Source organism: Hipposideros armiger, unplaced genomic scaffold (assembly GCF_001890085.2).
Source record: "Hipposideros armiger isolate ML-2016 unplaced genomic scaffold, ASM189008v1 scaffold_478, whole genome shotgun sequence".
Classification (NCBI taxonomy): domain Eukaryota; kingdom Metazoa; phylum Chordata; class Mammalia; order Chiroptera; family Hipposideridae; genus Hipposideros; species Hipposideros armiger.
In genome coordinates, this window is record NW_017731828.1 from 437030 (window position 1) to 444341 (window position 7312).

Consider the following 7312-nt stretch of genomic DNA (forward strand, 5'->3'; position numbering starts at 1 on the left):
CGCTCACGCTGGCTGCTGGCTACATACGGTAACCCATGGCAACCCACTGTCACAGGGGCTGCAGCCTACGCCGTCGCCAGCGACTCATGGCAGCCCAGCTCCAGGTTGAGCTGTTGTTCAGCATCTTAGCTGTGGAGGGCAGTGTCACTGGCCCTTGTATGTGGGATCCGAACCAGGGCCCTCTGGCATCCCAAACCAGCTCTTAACCATCGCGCCACTCGGCCGGCCCAGGAGTTAATTTTTTTAAGTTTGCTTTTATTGCAAGGTGCAGTAGACTATCTACAGCATGCTACCTTTTGGCAAGAAAAAAGGGAAAACTATTATTATATATATAAAATAACAAAAATCAAACCCGATAAGAGATGGGAGGAGGCAGTGTGGGAGTGAGACTTTTCTGAGTCTATTTTTTAATATAGTCTTAGCCTGTGAGAAATGTAAATAAATGGAAAAAGTAACATCTAACTAAATAAACCTAATTGTATATCAAATTGATAATATAACTGCACAGAAGATAATTAATTCAAGTAACTTTTGTATGTAGTTTTCTGGATTAGCTAAACTGGAACCATTTCCCAGAATCCTTTCCATCATGTAAGACCTGCTTACCCACTTCTTAAATGTATCCCCTCAGTGGGTCCAGAGCACACTCTTCACCACGGCTCTAAGAATTGCATTTGTGAGGGGTAAGTATTAGAGCAACAGCTCTAAGCTGTAAGTCAGAAATGATAATAACTGCTACCATTTTGATGGGATCCATGTTTAACTCTGTGGTGACGGCCGCCAGCTTCTCCTGCAGGACCCCCATCACTAGAGTTGTGCTGAGAGGCCCAGGTAATGAGAGTCGGAATTATATTGCAGTCCCTCCTCATGGGTTCCTGCTCAGCCTCACAGGTTGCACTTTGTCCCCACTTCTCCCACTTCACGTCCACCTTTCCTTCCTGACTATCTGCCCTGAGGATTTTAGATTCCAGCAGCAGATACCAGGCCTCACCCAGACTGTTTAAGCAGCTCCACATTGCATTAGATCAAATCCCTATAATAAATTCCTCATTTACATTCCTAGTGCTTCTGTTTCTAATTAACTATTGACCGGAATATATTCTAAGAACAAAATGAACTACAAATAAAGCTTTAACTTTATTTAGAAAGTTCATTATTGGTAGCAACATTGGTTTTATAATTCTGAAACTATTTGTATTGTCTCAGTGTAGGATAGAGCAAATGAATACATATATTGATTTTGGGAGTCAGGGTTCTTATGTGCAAAAAGTAACAGACACGTGTGGAACACAGAAATGGAAGAACCCTGTGGTATTGGATTTGAATTGGAAGTAGCAGTATGAATGTAAGGTTGAGGTGAAAAATATATGTACATATACACACACATACATAGACACTATATAATTTTTAGAAGAATATATGCTAGTTAATACATAGAGAAGGAATGATATAATAGAAATATATGTAGTGTGTAAGCATATATACTTATAAATATACATATATAAACCAAGTGAAGTACATATATACAAATATATGTGTATATACTTGTAAACTATATAGTATACATGAGTATATATCGTGTATGTATATAGATGAAGACATAGATATGGACTCATATAATCTTAGCTCTGCCCACCCAAAGAGGTACCTAGGAGTAGCAATAAGTACACCTGATGCCTGGATCTTGATTTTGAAATGCCATTCTCCATTAAAAGCAACCAGGGCTCCTTTGAGAAATGGCTGATTCCAGATCTGAGGCAGGAAATGTATAAATTGAGCTTGTACAGGATGCACCTTGGTATACTCAAGAGCAAGGACATGATAGAACTAGAAAAGCACCATTCTGCAACCACCAATGTAATAATTACTCCAAGTCAGGACCATTAATTGTTGCTAAAACTATTGAGTAAAAGACTGGTGGGGAAGAGGACAGTCTTGTGCTTTTATAATACAACCACATAGACCTCTTGCTAATTATAAAGTGAGAAGTGTACATTTACAGTGGCAAGATCTGGCAGTCACTAAATTAACCAAACTATTATTACACTTAGCATCACCAACAGGGGGTCAATTCAACAACATTATGTGAATCCTGATACGGTGCATTATTTACGTAATATTTGAGCTAAAAAATGTTTAACCTGAATGTAACCATAAGGAAATTAATCAAATCGAGAATATGGGATATTATATAAGACAATCTACTCTAACTCTTCAAAAATTCAATATCGTGGAAAACAAAAAGTCAAGGGCAGAAAGTCAAGAAGACTGGTCTAGATCAAAAGAGATTAAAGAGACCTAACAACCAAATGCAATACATGAAACTTAACTGAATCCTGGATAAGAAAACAAACTATTAGAGACAGTTTGGGGACATTTGGGGAAATTTAAATATGGGCTGTAATGTTTTGTTCAGGCAATTAAAAACTTGTTAAGCATCTATTACTATTACTATTGCATTAAGTTTTACCTTCCTACATTACCTGCCTAGGATCTATTCCTAATAAATCTAGTTTGATAATGCCTTTTTTCCCCCCTGATACATTGGCATTAAACCATTTTGAATCATGATTCATAGATGCACAGATAATAAGAGACAAAATTTTTTCTGTGTCTCAGGTTTTGTGTCTTTATGTATCAAGTAGGAATTTTCTCATATCTTAAATTATAGGTTTTGTTTGTTTTGTTTAGCTGAGCCATCCTGTCAACCTGTTGGCAGCTCAGTGGCAGCTCAGCTGGGGCTGGGAATTGAACCGGAGACCCTGTTGCTCAGAGCTCGCACTCTTGAGCAAGTTCTTAACCAACTGAGCCACTCAGCCAGCCTTAAATTATAGGTGTTCTTATAAGTATGTATTTGGAATACACACTTTTTTATTATAAACATTTGCAGCAAAACCTGTCCTGGTATCTTCTTCTTCTTAAAATATTTTTATGGTGTCTCATTATTCTTTTCTTATTTCTTCATTCATTCAACAAATATTTATTACATACCCACGGAGTGCCAGTCACTGTGCTAGGCTTTTTTTGTAATCTGAACAATAATGAAAGTCTTAGATTTTTTGGTTTTTCATTTTCACACTTATTATTGCTCTGGGACAACCTTGTGTACAGTAAACTGTTAAAGAGCAAATCTCTAATAGCATTCAACTTTTACAGACATCAGAGCTTCCGTGACTGTTTTTGTGTTTAATGTCCTTAATGCCGATTTTCAAATCTGTGTGTTGCTTCTGTCTTTGATTCTTAGGTATGAAAACCTTTCTGTGTGATCTTGCTTCACAGAGAAAATAGAGGCTTACAGATGTGAACTCTAGCTTCCAGCTTCCCCAGGTACAAACTTGTGAGTGTATTTGTTCATTCTTAATTCTTTCCTACCTCACAGTATCAAGTGTCACTCCTCATTCGATGCCGTTGGCTATTTCCTTTTTCTCAAAAAATCTGTTACCTTAGATTTTATGACTTCCCGCACTCCTGGTTCTCCTCATAAAAGATGAGTTCTTTCTGGATTTCCTTTTTGGGGTCAGCTTCCACCATTTGCAGATTAATCGTCCATGTAACCCCGGGCTCCATCCTTTGCCCATTTCTCATCTTACAGAACTTTTATTCTCTTACCCATTCCTTTGGTTTTATTTACAATGATGACTTCTAAATTTGTGTCACATTTGAATAGTTCCCCATGACCTTAACATGCAGTTTCTAACAACCTACTAGATGGCTATACCTGAATATGTCACAAGTCCCAAATTCCACAAGTCCCAAACTGATCTCTGCAATCCCCGTTTTCTACTTCAATTGGTGTCAACATTTTTTACTTGTATTTTCAAAAGATGAATACTAATTCCATGTTCTCTGTTGCAGAGGTAACAAAAATCTTTGAGTTAATCCCTGTAATCTTTTTTAGTAATTGAATTCAGTTTCTTCTTAAGTTTTTCAACAATAAATCACATCTTTTCCATATTAGGTGTCCTCCTCTGCAAGAAAATTGGGATTTTTCCCTTTTTAAATTCTTTTATTATTTTGATAACTTTTGTAGCTGTCTTTTTTTTTTTTTGCTCCTGGATCTGAATTTCTGGTGTCAGCATCTGCCATGATCACTTCCCTGCACTTTTATTTTAATGATTTAATATTAGATAATGGAGGCCAAATTTTAATTTAACATTTTTATAAATATATTTGTTTTAGATTAATAGTATATATGTTGATCACAGTTGATATATATTTTATATATTAAAGTGACATAATAGCTTTGAAAGGCAAGTGTCCTAATCATTCAGAACCTTTATTTTATATATATATATATATATATATATATATATATATATATATAAAATGTATGTATATGTAAATTAGTATATCTCTCACACTCTGCACAGTTAGGTGGCACTTTTCACATAAGAACTTTCCTTGCATGAGTATAAACATATCCTCCCTAATTTTGTACAGGACATCATTCACTCTTTAGGAAAGGATATTAGTTGCTAAAATACTGAAGTTAGATGTTAAGAGATTAAGGAGCCAAGAATACTGTTACTTTAATGAGAAGATTGAATATTTTATCATTTTTCCATTTTGTGTTATTTAATACATTCCAAGCTTATTATAAGTGCAGTGAGTTATTGTAGATGAGACTAGGCCCAAAGATTTTGAAAACATTGAAGAGAAGACATAGCTAAAACTGCCATTTAAAACTTATACGCATGAGATTATTGGTGGAGCAGGGCTGTGGTGGTGGCAGACAGCCATGCTGGACTCAACCAGAAGCTGAATTTTACTGCCACTGGTTTACAGAATATAGATAAATGCAGACAGCAGCTTCATAATATTACTCTATGTTTAGAAATTTTTGAATATATAGATCAAGGTTTAAACCCTATGTGGAAGAGTGCTTAGAAAGGTCTCTAGCTAAAAATAAACAAGTTAGAGGCAAAATTGACGTAAGAAAGAAATTTAAAAGCCTTTTGTTTCAAGAACGGACATGGCTAAGAATTGAAGTAGCCAAGGTGAGAATCATCTGTCTTCTTAACTAGCTTATTTTTACTAAGTGTGAAGGTATCTATTCATTCCCTTTGTTGAATTGACATACCTGTTACAAGGTGTGAGCAATAAACAATATGACATTTTTCTTAGTAATGTGGAACTGGAACAGTTATTTCAAGGCCACTCTAATTTTCCTCCAGACACTTGTCCTTGCTGGATGTTGGAAGCTTGAAGTTATGGGAGTTGTAAAACCAGTTTTCTTTTCTCTGTCCTGAAGACTTATTTCATGGTCAAGTTTTCAGCATACAAGTAATTGTACATCTTTGGATGTGATGTGTTTAATGATTCTCCATGGGAAAACAGATCACAGGGAAATAGCTTTGGGAATATTAAATAAGCTTAGTAAATTAAAAAAATTTTAAAGTTAAAAGTTACAAAGTTTTCTTTCTACAATGGGTCTAGATATACAGTGAGTACCCAATTGTTTTTTCCTCAGATACATACATGCATACATACAGTCACCGTTAAAATAACCACACATATTAAGTGTTCTGATTTAGACATATGCTTCTTTGTCTTTTAGGGAGGTTGGAGAAAGCATATGGAGAAGTTGGTGTATTATGCATTGAGACAGATTACACTAAACCAGTTGTTATTTCTGTGGCTAAGACAGACTCTGGTCAGTGGGGATAGTGTTAAGAGTTGCTTGCAGGAGATGAAGAACAAATGGCATGGAGAATAGATGAGACACTATGGTCAGAGACTTTGTGAGGTGTGGGCTCGAGCACCTGGGAAGGGAAGTGCCATGGATGGAGGGAGCACGTCATTCTCCCCACATCTGCACAGAACCCAGCCCTGTTCTGGCACTGTGCAAACAGTGGTTCTGGGGTTCTGGGGGGTGGGGGTGGGGCTACATCCTTGGCATGAGAAATGGGGAGCATGTGAAGGGCGCCCTCGACATTAGCATCAGTGGTTCTCCTTCAGGTAGTGTCAGGGGCAGTGGACAACAGCCAGGGGCAGCTGAAGCAGAAGAGGAAGAACATGGTAGATCCTGAGTGGGACCTGGTTTGTGAATACCCGAAAGGCGCAGGGTCAGTGTGACACCATCCCCGGGACACCATTCACATTTTACTGGATGTGAATCGCAGTTGTGCTCCAGGGAGTGGCATTCACCCAGAATACAATGTCACGGGGGCACCCCTGGAATTGGGCATTGTGGCTGGCTGCCTGGCCCTAGGAAGCATCCCTTTAGGAGACTCCCAGAAATACTTACTGGTTGTTTTACAGGCTTCACACTATCACACTGGTAGAGACTCAAGTCATTGCGATTTTGAGTTCTGAGTTAGTATAATCTCATTTTATTTATTTGGTCTGATAACATCTGGAAATTCTTGTTACTTCGTTTTATACCACTCTTGTCAGGCATTTTTATGTTCCCTCATACCAGGGGCCCAGCTGGAGTCTAAGCAGTGTTCCAGATTCAAGTATATTTGGAGGACTGGTGGCACGTGTTCACCAGCAGCCCGTTTACCTGAGGGCTTGGAGTGACTTGTCGGTGGGTCAAGGACCATGAATAGTATAGTATCTAGTATTTAGATTGTTTTCCATTTCCTCAGCTCTCACTCATACCTGAGTTTTGAGGTAAATCTGCAAAAAGGACACATTTAATTTAAATCCATTCAATATGGAGTTTATAGCAGGCTCCAGTGGGAGATTCACAATGCAGTCCATTCTGGAATGAGCTTGCTTTATGTTCTGAAATAAGATATTTTCTTTATTTAAGATCTGTGCTTTTTTTGTCAAATTAATCTCTCAATAATTTAGATGTTTTTCTTCTATTGTGAATGGAGTATTTTACCTCATTTCCTTTTCTAAGTGATTATTAAAAGAATAGAGAAAAACTATTAACTCATATATTTATCTTCAGTCGTCTTACCAAGTTCTCATTAATTCTAGTAGTTTTTTTTTACCAGTACTTCTTGAGTTTTATCTCCCTCTCTCCTAATACTTATACTATTTTTTCTGTCTTACTGAATGTACTAGCAGCCCAAGACAATGTTAAATAATAATGCTGATACAGCATTCCTGATAAGTTATTGATTTAAGTGATATGGTTTTGGAGTCTTGCTATCTAGATATTTCCTGTTGGATTTGGTTGGTAGTCTATTAAGAGTTTCCTTCTATTTATGTAGAATCTTTATTAGGACTGGTTACTACATTTTATCAAAAATTTTTTCAAAGGGCTGGCCGAGTGGCTCAGTTGGTTAAGAGCTCGCTCAAGAGTTTGAGCTCTGAGCAACAGCGGTTCGAGTCCAGCCCGAGCTGAGCAGCCGCTGAG

The 7312-nt window shown here is 37.4% G+C and overlaps 1 long non-coding RNA gene across 1 annotated transcript in view; it reads left to right on the forward strand.

The window, feature by feature from the left end:
• The window catches only part of LOC109395603 (uncharacterized), a 9690-nt gene extending 6363 nt beyond the window's left edge, over positions 1-3327 (forward strand). Inside the window, exon 3 of the long non-coding RNA XR_002126692.1 lies at positions 3245-3327. This is a non-coding gene — a long non-coding RNA (uncharacterized LOC109395603). The remainder of the gene's footprint in view (positions 1-3244) is intronic.
• The last annotated feature ends 3985 nt before the right edge of the window (positions 3328-7312 follow it).